Source organism: Triticum urartu, chromosome 1 (assembly GCF_003073215.2).
Source record: "Triticum urartu cultivar G1812 chromosome 1, Tu2.1, whole genome shotgun sequence".
Classification (NCBI taxonomy): domain Eukaryota; kingdom Viridiplantae; phylum Streptophyta; class Magnoliopsida; order Poales; family Poaceae; genus Triticum; species Triticum urartu.
This window is the reverse complement of record NC_053022.1, coordinates 86,877,060-86,892,640: the sequence shown is the minus strand read 5'-3', so window position 1 is coordinate 86,892,640 and position 15,581 is coordinate 86,877,060.

Here is a 15,581-nt window from a genome sequence, read left to right as displayed (position 1 = left end):
GAATGAAGTGGGGAGAAAGTGAGTGTGGGTAGGAGAGGCTGTCCAAAATATCTTGTTGCTGCCCACTTACTAATGGCGCACCAACTCTAAATGCGCCATTAGTAATCCAGGTTACTAATGGCGCACCTCCTGGTGGTGCGCCATTAGTAGTTTTGCAAAAAAAATACTAATGGCGCACTGTCCCACAGTGCGCCATTACTAGTTTAAACTAGTAATGGCGCACGGTGGAACAGTGCACCATTAGTAGTTTTGCAAAAAAGGGAATAAAAAGTATAATAAAAAAACAACATTAGTGGCGCACTTTCTGGCAGGTGTGCCATTAGTATGTTTGGACAGGCGCACTAGTTAAATTTTTTTTTTGATACTAATGGCGCACCCGGGGCCAGGTGCGCCATTAGTAGTTTCAACTCTAATGGCGTATCAGAAGGTGGTGCGCCATTAGTATATACTAATGGCGCACCGCTTGCCTGGTGCGCCATTAGTGTCAATCCCATCTATAGCCCTTTTTCTAGTAGTGAGTAACCGGGGAAGTAGTCTACACAAAAAATAAGCAGCAGCACAAGTTAGGACAATAACCAGGCGCCAAGGGGCAGGAGAGGAGCGAGGAAGGCGGCTTACAGTCAATCAAGTCCTCGATGCGGCCGAAGCCTTCATCGAGTGCTCGCCGGGTCTCAGCCCAGCTCGCCGCCTCAGTCTCAAACTCTGCCTTCAGGGTGGCCTCGCTATCCTGCGCTTTCTGCAGGGCCGCCTTGTGGCTTATTTCTTGGTCGGCCAGCTTCTTGGCCAAGCGGTCACGCTCCTGCACCAAGGCAGCGTACTCGGCATCCTTGGTGTGAAGGGCGGCCTGCGCTTCGCCGAGCTCCTTCCTCAAGTCGGCGTTGGCCCCTGAAGACAAAGAAAAAGAAAAACCAGTGAGGAAAAAGTCGTCAAGAAAGATCCGACCCGACTGCGCAGCAGTCGGCCCGAATCTCGGGGACTACACCCAGTTGGTGCGCTGACGTGCCCCCACAGGAAGATAGACAAGATCAAACACTTACTTCGGCTGTCGGCCAGGTCGTCGGTCCTCCGGCTCAACTCCCGAGCCTGGGAGTTGAAGGCGGCAACATGGGAGTTGTGATATTCCTGGAAGTTCAAACAGGAAGCAAAAACATGAAAAAGTTGTCAAGAAAGATCCGACCCGACTGCGCAGCAGTCGGCCCGAATCTCGGGGACTACACCCAGTGGGTGCGCTGACGCACCCCCACGGAAGAAATCAAGAGATCGAAACGGCCAAGAATGAAGGACTAACCCGGATGGCGGCTCGCGTCGACAGGAACTCTTGGGTGAACTGCTGCAGCAGGGCGGCCTGAGCTTGAAGCCGGCTCCGGACCCCTTGAGCCGCCACATTCAGCTCGCCAGTCCCCCCGCTGGGAGTCCACTCGGATGTGGCAGTGCTGGCCGCCTCCAAATCTTCCGCCGACTGGCCTGCGTCCGCGACTCGGCGCGACTCCGGCGGAATGGCGCCTCCCCCTGCGCGCCGACGCGTCACCGGCTCCACCTCGAGGCCGGCTCTGTCCTCCGGCTCACCCCCGGCCGGCTCCTCTGGCGCCGCTGACGATTGGCCGCCTTGGCCCGCTCCGGTCGGCGCCGCTGGCGACACTCTCCTCGCGAAGGCCACGGGGTCCTCCCCCCTCTCCATCAGCAGTGGGTCATGGACGATTTCCTCCGCCAAGGGCAATGGGGTGTGAGGGGCCACGGCTCGGAGGGGAATGGCAAGCAGCGGAGGCTGGTTGCGCGAGCCCTCCGCCTCCGTCTCCGTGGTCGCCGCCTCCGCCTGGGCCTTGGCTGCCGCGTCGGCCTGCTCCCTCGCTGCCTGGGCGGCCGCTCTCTCTGCCGCCTCGCGCTCCTCCCGTGGCTCACGGGCATTCCGCTCTGTGGCCTCCCTGAGGTCGGCACGGGGGTCCACGCGGCGGGAGCTCGAAGACCCTCCAGCCGGCCCCAATACGGAGCCGCCCGGACCCCGCTCAAGGGAAAGCGGCGCCCTGTCCAGCAAGCGGGAAAAAGTTAAGAAGAATGGTCGAACAAGAAGAGAATGATGAAGAGCATGCTACCAGGCAATCGACGACTTACGCTGAGACCGCCTGAGGCTGCTTCACCGCCTTGCGGAAGCGGGCCGCCTTCGCGGCCGCCTCATCTCGCTTTGTCGCCGCGGTGGAAGCTTTGGACTTCTTCGGCCGACTACCAAAGATTATTGACGCGGCCCGGCGCTTCTGCGCACCGCCGCTGGCAGCCGGCACGGTGGACGAGCCCGCGCCCTGATGGTCGGCCGCCGGCTGGCGACACGGGGCGACTTCGGTTTCGGCGTCATCCGGCCAGTCCTCGAAGCTGGCGGTGAGCCTTGTGCCTCCGGGCTCGGCGTCGTCCCCCACGACGACGTCTTCCATGGCGGCCGCCCCCAAATCTGGGTCGTCGATGTCGTCCACCGTGCGGTCGGCGATGTACTGGCGTTCTATCCCTGTTGCCCCGATCGTCGGCGGAAGAAGGGGGTTCTGCTAAGAAGAACCGACCGATCAGAAGCCGGCCATCATAAAGCCGGCTACCAATAAAAAGAAGAAAGAAAGGAAAACTTACCACGGGCGGAGGGTTGGCGCGAGAATACGGCGCCTTGCCGTATCGCCAGTCCTCGGCGAGCTTGCAATTGGAGATATAATTAACCATGTATGACACCTCCGCATGAGGCATCTCCCTGGTGCTCAGCCGGCTTGGGTCAAAGCGGCCGCTCATCTGGCACATCATGTGGGGCCGGCTTTGGAGAGGAGATATCCGGCGCTCCACGAAGGCGGCCACCAAGTCGGCCCCGCTCAGACCTTCCGACTGGATCATCACCCAAAGTCGGGAGACGGCAGCGTTCCCGGCCTGAGACAGTGACCGGGACCGGAAACTCCATGAGGGCTGCCTCCCAGCCGGCGGGCCGGCTACGTAAGCAGGCAGGTTGACGTGGTCTCCTTGCTGGGCGACGTTCTTCACATAGAAGTACGACTTCTGCCAGATCTTCACCGACTGGATCAGGGGGATGGGCGGGAACGGGTTGTTCTCGCCCACCCTCCTCATGGCGATGAAGGCCCCGCAGGGGGCGGGCACGCCTGCGACGACGGTGCCGAGTTTACTCTGGAAGAATTCCCCCCAGAGCTCCTGCGTGGGGAGCAGCCCCAAGAAACCTTCGCAGAGAGAGACGAAGGCCGACAGCAACATCACCGCGTTGGGCATGAGGTGATGCGGCTGAAGATTGTAGAACTCGAGGAAGGAGCGCAGGAATCCGCTCGCCGGAAGGCCGAAGCCGCGAAGGAAGTGCGAGCGGAAGACGACCCGCTCGCCCTCCTCCGGTGCCGGCGAGATCTCCGTCTCCGGCGCCACGCGGAACCGCACGAGGTTGGCGTCGGGCAGGCGCCGAGTCTGGCGGAGGAACTCAACATGGTCCTCGTGGACGTTGGAGCCGTCCGACGAGCTCGACAGTGCCATGGGAGCAAGACGATGTGGCGGTGCGGCGGTGCTGAGACGGGAGGTTGCGGCGGCAACGAGAGGAAGAAAGGAGGACGAGAAGGGGTGGAGCGAGAGAGAGCGTGCGAACCTCTGTCGCTCCCCCTCCTCTCCCCTACTTATAGGCTCGCGTGGCGGAGCCGAGGAGGCGCGGCGTGGGGAAGCGTGGGGATTGATCGTGCCCACTCCCCCACGTCCCGCAATTACTGTGCCATGATGGCGGAATAAAACCGCCGCAGGAAGGCGAGCGGTCCATGTGGGCCACGGAAGATCCGCGCTCGGAGCGAGGCCTGCGAGTGGCGGGCCCGGGCCTGCGGCGACGTCCCGTCGCGCGTGTGCGTTGGCAGGATTTCCTCGCCACGTGGCCCGCGTTCCCGCCTACGAGAACCGGAGCTCTCTGAAGTCGGCGTGCACAAGCAAAGCCAGCTCTTCAGGATAAGAAGCTGACCAAGCTTCTCGTCCCTTTGTCCGCCTCGAAGCTCGATCAGCTTCGGGGACTACTGTCAGAGTAAATAGCCATGGGTATCCTAGCCGGCTTCCCCTGGCCCTTCTGAAAAAATTACGAGCCCGTCTGGCTCTCAGGAATCCAAGACATGGGGCCACCTTCCCCTTGCTGGCTGTCACCCAGGCCGACTTTCGGAAGGCGGCCCGACTTTAGCCCTCATGAAGAAAGCCATGGGAGGGCCGACTTCGAGAAGCCGGCCGTGAGGAGGCCGACTCCGAGAAGCCGGCTCCCATAGAGCGGCCGAGACCGTACCCTCAAAGTTTGCATCCACCTAGCAGCGATGAGACGGGGCGTGGCTACAGTAAAGCCTGCCACCCCCGAATCCCGGAGCACGCCTGGCATAGTGCGCCATACGGAGTGGCCATGACCCGTCCGGCGCGGCACTGTTGCCATGTTAACCCTGATGTCATCCATGACGGGCCGCCAATATGGCCCACGGGCGGTGGGCCCCTTTGGGCAGAGAGACGCCCGAAGGTGGCCAGGCCTCCCCCAGTCGGCCCGAGACAGGGCCGGCTCCCCGCAGCCGGCTCGCTTCCCCCCTCGAAGGAGACGCCCCATTAAGGAGACAAGACGCGGTAAGGCTACAGTAATCGCCCGCCAGACGGAGGCACTGTAGCCACACTTACCTCGACGAAGCCCTCGTCATCAGGTTGAGGCAACGGTAACCAGCCATCGACAAGACCCTTGGCAGTGGGGCCTGCCTGTTGCCAAGGAGTTGGTAGCCGGCGGGACCCACTAGCCGGTGGGCCCCAGCAGTCGGCGCAGAAGCCGGCGAGCGCAGTCACAGACGGCTGGGCCATGCGCCCTGTCGGATTAGCATTGTACCCCCGGGGGGTAGGCCTATATAAACCCCCCGGGGCACCCATGCAAAGGGTTGGACCCTCAGCTAAGTTTAGACACCACACAAGGAGAAGAAACAAGCTAGCCGTGCCCTTCTTCCTCCCCCCACCGAACAGCTCAAGGAGCATTGTGTAACTACTTGTCAATCTAGTGATCATGCGGAGACCCCGCAGAGCAGCAGTAGGGGTGTTATCTCCACGGAGAGCCCCGAAGCTGGGTAAGATTCGCCGGCGTGCATGTCTTCGCCTCATCCCGTTTCCAGGCACCGGCGACGTCTTATTGGCTCCCACCATGATAAGCCACCCGTTGGCATATGTCGCACCTACCACCCGACACTCGTAAAGCCAGACACCTGTCCACGGAACGACATGCTTTGTCCTCCAAACTTGGAATCAGACGGTAGACCTAAAAAATCGGTCGATCTCTTGGAATCTGAACTATTAAGATCGGAAATTTCTCAAACTCTAGATCCCAAATTGGGTCAGGGTTTGGATTTAAATCCACCCACCCACCCAGATATACGTGATCTCACCTACCTAGGGCAGCAGTCTCAGGAAACAGTCCATCACTTTTGGGCCAGATTCCTCCTTGTCAAGAACAAGATCAAAGATTGCCGCGATGAAGACGCGATCTCAATATTCCGCAGTAATTGTACGGACGAAGGAATCCTCGATGCTATCAACCACCATCACGTATTACACTTCGCCGATTTGATAGCCATAGTACAGAAGTACTGCGCAATGGAAAGCGCCTGGAAAAGTCAGGCAGCTCATTGGGAGCCGCCAGCTCCCACTCAACCTTTCGTCTGGACAAAAAGGATGCACCCTCGAGAGGCGCCCAACACAGCAGTAAAGAAATCCAAACCCATTACATGGCGTGGAACCGTTCTGGAAGGATGGCTCGATAGGCCGTGCAAAATGCACACAACACCAGATACTCCGGCAAGTGGCCAAGAGTGGCGAGGATAGCCTTAGAGCATGTTGGATACTCTGGCAAGTGGCCAAGAGTGGCGAGGATATCCTCACCAAACATACCTCGGAACAACACCCCCGGAACATGACGACCGCAGAGTATTGACAGTCTTCGGGACTTCTACGTCAAACAATCGGCGCAAGAGGGCACTCCGCGACCTCGCCGAAGTCTGTCAAATCGCAACAATAAATCCTTGGAACGACCCGGCCATAACTTTCAATGCCAGTGATGAACCAAAGCCCGGCAGTCCAAGCACCAGCGGCCTTGGTCCTTAGTCCAATTGTGGACGGTTTTCGACTTACCAAAGTGCTCATGGACGGCGGCAGTGGGTTAAACCTCATCTACGAGGATACACTCAGTAAAATGGACATAGACAGGAGTTGTATTGAGCAAAGTAGCACGACCTTCTAAGGAATTTTTCCCAGCCAGGAGGCATGATGCGCGGGAAAAACATACTTGATGTGGTATTCGGCACGCCGGATAACTACCGGTCTGAAGAAATAACCTTCCAAGTGGCCCCTTTCAACAGTGGATACCATGCCCTGTTGGGGCGAGACGCATTCACACGCTTTCAAGCCATACCTCATTACGGGTATATGAAGCTCAAAATGCCCGTGCCCAATGGTATTATCACTCTCGCAAGTGATCCAGATATAGCCCTCCGTACCGAAAACAAAACAGCCTCCCTGGCCCTCGAGGCACTCTCTGAGGCCCTTGTGGCTGAAGAGTTAAATGCGCTGCGCTCAACGGTGGATAGGACGGCATAATCCTCGACAAGCGATATAAATCCACGTCCTTCAAACCAGTAGATGAAATAGTCAAATTTCAAGTCCACCCGACGGACCCAAAGAAAACTACCTCCATCGGTGCACAACTGGACTCAACGGTGGACGCCGCACTACGAGCGTTCCTACGCGAGAATTGGGACATATTCACCTGGCACCCTTCTGATATGCCAGGAATCCCACGCAGGTTGGCTGAGCACAACGTCAATATATTGAAGGGATACAAGCCAGTTAAGCAAACACTGCGGCGCTTTTCCGAACCCAAACGACAAGCCATGGGGGAGGAGCTAGCCAAGCTAATCGAGGCCAGATTCATCAGAGAAATAAAACATCCGGACTGGCTAGCAAACCTTGTGATGGTGCCAAAGAAGGATAAATCCTGGCGCTTGTGTGTCGATTTCAAAGACCTCAACAAAGCTTTCCCTAAGGATCCATTCCCGCTCCACCGCATCGATCAAATTATTGACGCCATTGCAGGACACGATTCACTGTGTTTCCTTAATGCATATTCCGGATACCATCAAATTAAAATGAAGGAATCCGACCAAGCCGCAACGGCATTTATTACCCCATACGGGCCTTTCTGCTTCAACACCATGCCCTTTGGGCTCAAAAATGCCGGTGCCACCTACCAACGCATGATTCAAACATGCTTGGAGAAACAAATCGGTAAAACAGTTGAAGCATATGAGGACGACATCATCATCAAGACTAAGTGCGTTGAATCATTAATAGACGACTTACGCCTCACATTCGACAATCTACGGACATATGACATTAAGCTCAATCTAGAAAAATGGGTATTCGGCGTCCCTTCGGGCAAACTATTGGGCTTCATTGTTTCCAGTAGAGGAATCGAGGAAAATCCAGCCAAAATCCGAGCTTTATCACAATTGGCTACACCAACAGACCTTAAACAGGTCCAAAAAGCTAGCTGGATGCGTGGCAGCTTTAAGCCGCTTTATCTCCAGACTAGGAGGAAAAGCATTGCCACTTTATTGGCTCCTCCGACGCACCGATCACTTCGAGTGGACAAATGCAGCAATGGTCGGATTGGAAGAAATAAAGGCTCTTTTATCAAGCAACCCAATCCTAGCCGCACCAAGCGCCAGCAAACCAATGCTATTATACATATCTAGAACACACCAGGTGGTGAGCGCAGTACTCATCGTCGAACGAGAAGAGGACGAACACAAATTCCCGCTCCAGAAGCCGGTATACTATGTATCCACCGTCCTAACTCCATGCAAATCCTGGTATCCTCATTATCCAAAGATAGCATAAGCGGTCTTCATGGCATCACGGAAGCTACAACAATATTTCCAAGAGTGCTCGATCACAGTGGCTTCCGAAGTTCCACTGAATGACATAATAAACAATCGCGACGCAACAGGCTGGATTGCCAAGTGGGCCATTGAGCTCCTCCCATCCGATATAACATATAAGCCACGCCGGGCCATCAAATCCCAAGTACTGGCAGACTTCATCGCCGAATGGACAGAAGCCGAACTCCCTAAAGAGTACGGCACATGTTCCAACTGGGTCATGTATTTCGATGGTTCCAAAATGCTTTCGGTCTTAGGGGCAGGAGTTATCCTAACATCCCCCACAGGAGATACAGCTCAATACATACTCCAAATATTATACACAGACTCCAACAATGCAGCCGAATATGAGGCTTTATCGCATGGTCTTCGGATGGCTGTCTCCATGGGCATACAACGCCTGGAAGTGCGCGGGGACTCGAACCTCGTGATATCTCAAATAAATGGAGATTTTGATGCCAAGGATCCGAAGATGGCGGCTAACCATAACGCCATTTTCAAAATGTCGGCTCGGTTCGAGGGGCTCAAGTTTCACCATGTGGCTCGAGAGAGTAATCAAGCGCGGGACGTCCTTGCTCGCATTGGCGCCAAGCGCGACCCCGTCCCACCTAACATCTTCTTGGAAAGGCTTTTCAAGCCATCTGTGGTGTGGCAAGGGGAGAGCGGTAGCGTCAGTCCGGACCCGATCATAACCCCAGATGCCGAACATACCGACATCATCGGAGGCTTAGCCACCGAAACAACACCATCGGCCCATCTTGTAATGGAAGTCATTGCCCCATGGACCAAACCATTCTTGGCCTACATCAATAGGCGAGAGCTCCCTGAGGATCAGAATGAGGCCCGCCGCATTGTTCGGTGTTCGAAAGCCTATAAGGTCCATGAAGGAGAACTCTGCAAGAAAAGCGCTACCGGAGTGCTTCAAAGATGTATCTCCGAGGAGGAGGGGCGGCAGCTTTTGGATGAAATTCATGCCGGTCTCGGTGGTCACCACGCCGCAGCTCGGGCCCTTGTAAGCAAGGCCTTCCGTACAGGTTTCTACTGGCCGACGGCCCGAGCAGATGCACAAGACCTTGTCCAACGTTGCGTCGAATGCCAGCTTTTCACCAACCAAAGCCATATGCCACCCACTGCTCTACAAACAATCCCCATCACTTGGCCTTTCATGGTCTGGGGGCTTGACATGGTTGGACCCCTTAAAGGAGGCAGAAATAAGAAAAAATATCTGCTAGTTATGGTAGATAAGTTCACTAAGTGGATAGAGGCCAAACCAGTTAAAACGGCCAAAGCCGGACCAGTGATAGACTTTATATCCGGTGTTGTGCACTGTTACGGTGTTCCACACAGCATCATCACTGACAATGGCTCTAACTTTACAGCCGATGAGGTGAACAGCTGGTGTGCTAATCTTGGCATTAAGCTCAATTACGCCTCCGTATATCATTCGCAAACAAACGGTCAAGTCGAACGAGCCAATGGTCTTATTATGAGCGGCATCAAACCCAGACTAGTGCGGTCTTTAAAAGAATCAGACAAGCACTAGGTTTAGGAGCTCGACTCTGTACTCTGGGGGCTGCGGACCACGCCCAATCGCACCACCGGATACACACCTTTCTTTATGGTGTACGGCGCAAAGGTTGTGTTACCCCGCGACATTATTCATGACTCACCTAGAGTGCACATGCATGAAGAGAGAGAGGCCGAGCTCAATCGGCAGGACAGCTTAGATGCCTTGGAGGAGGAGCGCGATGTCGCAAAAGCCCGTTCCACATTTTATCAACAGCAGGCCCACAGATATCAAAGCAGAGAAGTACGGGCCAAGACTTACAACGTTGGTGAACTTGTTCTACGCCTCCCGGAGAAGAAAAAGGACAAACTCAAGCCAAAGTGGGAGGGTCCCTTCATCATTGACGAAGTTCTCACTTGGGGAGCCTACCGCCTGCGTGATGCATCTGACAATCGCCTCGAGCTGAACCCCTAGAATGCGGCTAGACTCCAAAGATTCTATGCCTAGTGTTGAACTCTTTGTTCATTTCCTTCTACCTATTTTTTCCAATAATTTTTTACTTTCTTTTCACTTTTTTTGTTTTTAGCTTTAAAGCTCTTCACACGGCTCAACCGTGCACCTGCGACATACACATACTCAAATATGTACATCCATTATACCTGGGGGCTTCTTGGACAGAAGCTTATTATTGTTATTTTCCGAGCATCAAGCTTGTCACATATGTGTGTTCTCCTCATATGTACCTTTGCTTCGCCATTATATGCATCGATATGACTTAAGTTTTGGCCAAGATGGGTTGCCTGGCTCCTGTGCTTATGCCCTACGTTCCCGTTAGTTCGGCTAGGGCATAAAGGGAGCACCTCTGCGATTGTTACTGCCGGGTCATCCAGATGTGTACATTAGATTGGGTGAAGCCGAAACTAGCGTTCTTAAGGGAATATTCGGTCGGCGGACTAAAGATATTTTTTTCATTCACCCCATGGTGAGCACCCCAGGTGTTATGAACACTACGATTTCTGCAAATCACAGTTTAGACATGCACATTAACGCATGACTACCCAGGGAAAGGAACCCTTAATGGAACTATTCTCTCTGGAAGATGTTTCCTACAATCACAATGTAATATAACATAGCTAGCCAGATACAACTTGCCTGTTCAAGCAACTATGACCCCTATGCCTAGTTTCCACGCATACCCCGGTCTATTTTTGCCGCTTAGGTATTCAGAAACACTCCGCACCTTCGAGTCTAGAGGTCGAAGCGAAAAGTTCTGCCATGACAATCGTTTTACAATTCCGGCTAGGGAAAAATATGTCAAGGAAAGTACATAGTCAATTAGACTCAAAAACTTCCTCCTCTATACCGTTTAACAGGCTGTCTAACTTGCAATCCTGTTGGGAATATCGAGCGGCTACTTCGACTTGGTCATATACCAAACTAACGGGAATTTCTTTTCCATTTGACCCTAGAGGTCCGACCCGAGCCATATGATTCAGATCAAGCTTGGTATACCGTGTTTTCACCATGGCCCAGGCTTCTCGTGCACCTTCCCGGCAGGCCAATATCTTCCATAACCGAAAACGCTGGCGTGCTCCCCTGAATAGCTGTGTAAGCTCCTCCATTCTTCCTGGAGGGGAGGCGGATGGCCATAAAGCCTTGGCAACACTTAGCATCGCCTGCCGAGCTTGCCCGTGCACTTGCGACAGCTCTTCTAGCAGATCGCCCAAGAATCTGGACACCTCCTGTTCGGGACGGCCAGTCTGCATACCTACAGGCATAAATATGTTAGTCCCTTTCATTTCCGAATTACGCAGAGGTAAGTTTGACCACATACTAAATATGCCGCCTCGAAGCCTCTTATTTTCCTTCACGGAGTTAGCCAGCTGGGCCCGTACATCTTTCAGTTCCTCGTCCAGTGGTATTGGAATCCTGGAGCTTGTTTCTCTCCTCCACGACTCGTGCTAGCACACGCTCTCCTGTGGCTAGTAGTCTTTTGGCTTGTTGTTCCCCCCTTGAGCGGCTTTCAGTTGCTCTTGCAGTTGATCTGATGATTCTATTAAGAGGTGAGAACCCGTGTTAGCATTATTAGTATACCATTATGTTTTCCCGATGGAGGGGAACATTACCAAGTGACGCCTTCTTGGATTTCTCAAGTTCGGCATTGGCAGTAGTTAGCTGGGTCTGATACTTTTCTAGTTCTTGAGATAACAGGCTGTTCTTCTCCATAAGTACCTGGTTATATGCAATGATCCTTCAATCAGTTGGATCAACTGCTTCATTTCTCGGGGGCTACTGGTATATAACTATTAGATAGGTACAATATAAACTTACCCGCATATCTTTTAGATGCTGGTCCGTGGCTCTTACAAGCCCATCCCGAGCAGCTCAGATGTACGCATCGACCGAGCCGAAGGCATCAAATGCCTCCTTTGAAAAGCCAGTGTCACGGAGAGCGGCCCTCTGACGATGATGATTCATGGCGCTCTCCACTTCAGAGTTCGTGACAGACATATTGTCTGAATCCTCTGCGGAAGGACAGTTCGGCGCCACTCCCGTGTCAGCCCCCGTCCTTAGGGCAGGGTCCGGAACCTGACTAGTGGAGGCACGATCGGCAGGATCCCCAGACATAGTCCGGTAGACACTTTTCCTGATAGAATGCGGCGAATGGCATCACGATTTGATGTGGCGATCAAAAGATGGATTCTTCAAAAGAAAGCCTTACCTCTTTGACGAGGGTTCTGCCGTATTATCATTTGCCTTTCTCTTCGAAGATGTGCTCGGTGTGGGCGCCGGTCTCCTCGGAGACGCTTCTGGTGCATGTTGTGACGATGAGCGCCTCCCCTTTGGAACACGAAATGGTGCGGTGGGTAAGGCATAGTAAGGAAACTCTTTCGAAGAAGATGTCTTTTAAATTACTTACATGCGAAGCAGGAAGGAGGCTGGGGTAATCAGTGATGATGGGTACTTCCGTACCATCGTAGCTCTTCTGATAGAATACTCCATCCTCGAGCTATACAAATATGTCCGGATCTTCTTCGGACCCGAGGTCAAGGTCCCGGTTGTGACCCTCTGGCTGGGGGGCGGGCCTATGGATCCCCTCGATAGCCTTCCGCCATTCCTGTTGCGAGTGGATAGGTTACTATCCATCAAAAATGATTCAGGGAGAGGAGTAAAATGGTGGGATCGGAGCTTACCCAGCTAGGAGGATTATACATGGAAAATCCATCTCAATATTGGGGACGAGTGAACTCCTCCTTCTCCCCTTTGTACAGTTCAGCCAATATTTTGGCCAAAGCGCGCGCGGGGGAGGGGGGGGGGTTCGGAGCCTTTCGACCGCAGCGTGAGGCGTCATCTTCCCCATTATAGTGCCACATGGGAAGCCCTCTGTATTGGAGTGGTTGGACCCCCCGCACTATGGAGATCGCCATTACCTTGATTATTGACAATCTAGACTGGGCGAGCGTCTTAATCTTGCCCATCAACTGTCTGACGTCTGCGCTATCCTCCTCCTTGAGGCTCCGAGGACGCCAGCTGTGGCGTTTCTTCCATGGAGCGGTTGAAAATTCGGGGAGGACCATTCGGACTGGGTCAGGAAGAGCGACTTCATCAATATAGAACCATTCTGAAGGCCACTCTTTGGAATCCTTCTTCGGCGGATAGGTATCCGGTCCCGGTGATACGCCACACTTCGGCTCCTCCCACTTCGAATACTGACCCCCTTGATTACGAGGGACGAGGCAGAACAATTTTCTCCATAATTCAAAATGGGCCTCGCGACCTAGGAATAGCTCGCATAGAGCAACATATCCCGCGATGTGCAGGATGGAGGCGGGGGTGAAACTATGCAGTTGGAGGCCATAATACTCCAGAAGTCCTCGGAGGAAGAGATGGATTGGAAATCCGACTCCTCTTAGCAAGAAGGGAATGAAGCATACTCGTTCCCCCTGGACGGATTGGGAAAGTTCTCCGCCCGAGCCCCGCCATTGAAGGACGTCAATCCTGCTCGGACGGGGACTAGATCCGTGGGAGGAAGAAAGCCCTGTTTCTGCAGCTTCGTCAACTCACCATGAGATATGGAACATCTCTCCCAATCACCCTTTTCGGAGCCGTGGGGACGAGAGGAAGATCTAGGAGCACTAGCCATGTTGGGGTGGTTCCGCTTAGCGAGCTCTGAGGATTTTTTCGCAAGGTGTGGAATGGATATGTGTGACAGTCTGGTTTTTGCCCTTTTCTCTTTGCCTGATTTTCAGTTGGTTTTGTTTTTAAATTTGAAGTTTTGAATCTTTTCAGATGGACTTAAACACTTGGGTACCCCTTGACTTTTACCCAAGTGTCTCATTTCCCTCTCTAACTATCATTTCCTCTCTGGTTCACCTCAAAATAATATTTTTGAATATTTTTCTTAAAGGAAAATATTCATTTCCCTCTCCAAAACCCTAGCTAGCTCAATGTGCTCCAAAGCAAGCCCACTTTTTATTGCCCACAAAAATCTGAGAAAATTCCCAAATATTCTTTGAACCGTAGGGCACCTTCCTGAGCAAAAATATTTCATCACTTTTTGGAATATTTTTGGTACAGAAAATATTTTCTGTTCTGCACAGAAATGGGGGTTTCTATAGCAACTACCATTTTACTTGCTCTATTGTGGCTGATTTTTCTTGTGCATCATCACCTTAGTAGATGATTGCTAACCTCCAAAGCCCAGCTCCCAACTCTCAGTAGTTTGACTACAGTAAGCTCTCAAAGTTACTAACCAGAAACTTATCAGGAAGTTGAAATCCATTCTACTACACCTGAGCTCAAACCAAAGCATGGTAACCTCTCAATCTACCATGAACTACACGCCAGACATGAAGTTTGGGCTTAGGTCGGCCTGAGGTCAGAGTTCATGCGGTGACCACGCGTGTGCACGATGCCAACCTGCATATCGCCGCGCTCTGAGTGCCGCCGAGCGCTCTGTTGCGCGCGTGCTCGCTTCCCTGACTGCCAAACCTTGCCAAACTTCGCCACGATCATCGTCCCAACCCTCGTAACTCCCTCCTGGCGCTCACCGACGCTGGAGCTCGCCGCAGCGAGCATGGGCGCAGTACGGCCAATGCAACAGTGCGCTGCGCACTGTGTTCGTCGCCACCCTCTCGCCCCTGTGCTCGTCTCCGCTCACCCATAGTGCCCACGTGAGCCGTGTCGCCTTCCCCCTCGCTCACTGACGCCGTTCGTCGCTGGGCGCCGTGTCCAGGTGTCCTCCGGCAGAGCCCGAACCCCCCTCGCCGCTCGTCCATAAACAGAGCCCTCCCTAGCCTCCTCGAGCATCATCCACTCCTCACACACACTCCACGATCTCGTAGAAACCCGTAGCCTGACCGGGCAGGCCGCGGGCCGCTGTCCCCGAGCTCGAGCTCGCCGGCGATCCCCTCAGGTCGTCTCCGCAGCTCCAGCCCCTCCCAGGCTCGGGCCACCCTTCCAGGGCCTCCGCCGTGCCTCAGTGGTGCCGTTCCGCCCGGTTGGAGCCCTGGTGTCGCTTCTAGTCACCGTCGTCTTCAACTCCGGCGACCTCTGCTTCCTGTCGCCGCTAGTGAGGTCATTTCCGACGCCGTCTGACCACCCTAGCTAACCTATGGGTACGGGAAGGTGCGCCTCCGTCTCCTCTTTTGATACCTCCCTCTAGTTCGGGCCAGGAAGCCCTCCTCGCCGGCGTGTGCTCCGGCGAAGCCGCGCCGTCCTTTGTTTCCTTCTCCCCCTCCCTCTCACCTGACTAGCGGGGCCCGCTAGTCAGCCACTCTGTACGCACGCGAAGCAGTACATGTGGTGGCGCCCGTGAGGTTTACGCCTTCGAGGTCACCCCGCCTAAGTTCTATTTTATTTAAATTCAAATTTAATTCTATCTAGAGAGCTTCAAACATCCAAAACTTTTTAACCATAAGTCCAAACGAATTAATTCTTTTTGCATTGTGTTCTTTGTGAAGAAATCTAGCAGCTCACCAAAAATGAGATTTTTCTCTGCTCTCTACATCTTCTGGTGAATTTCAGAAGGGTTCTTGATGTTTTCTTTTGGTGTTTATAATTGTTTTCAGAAAGTGAAGCTTGTCTTGAGGATCACTAGGAGGATTGTGAACCTCATCTGCACTAAGGCA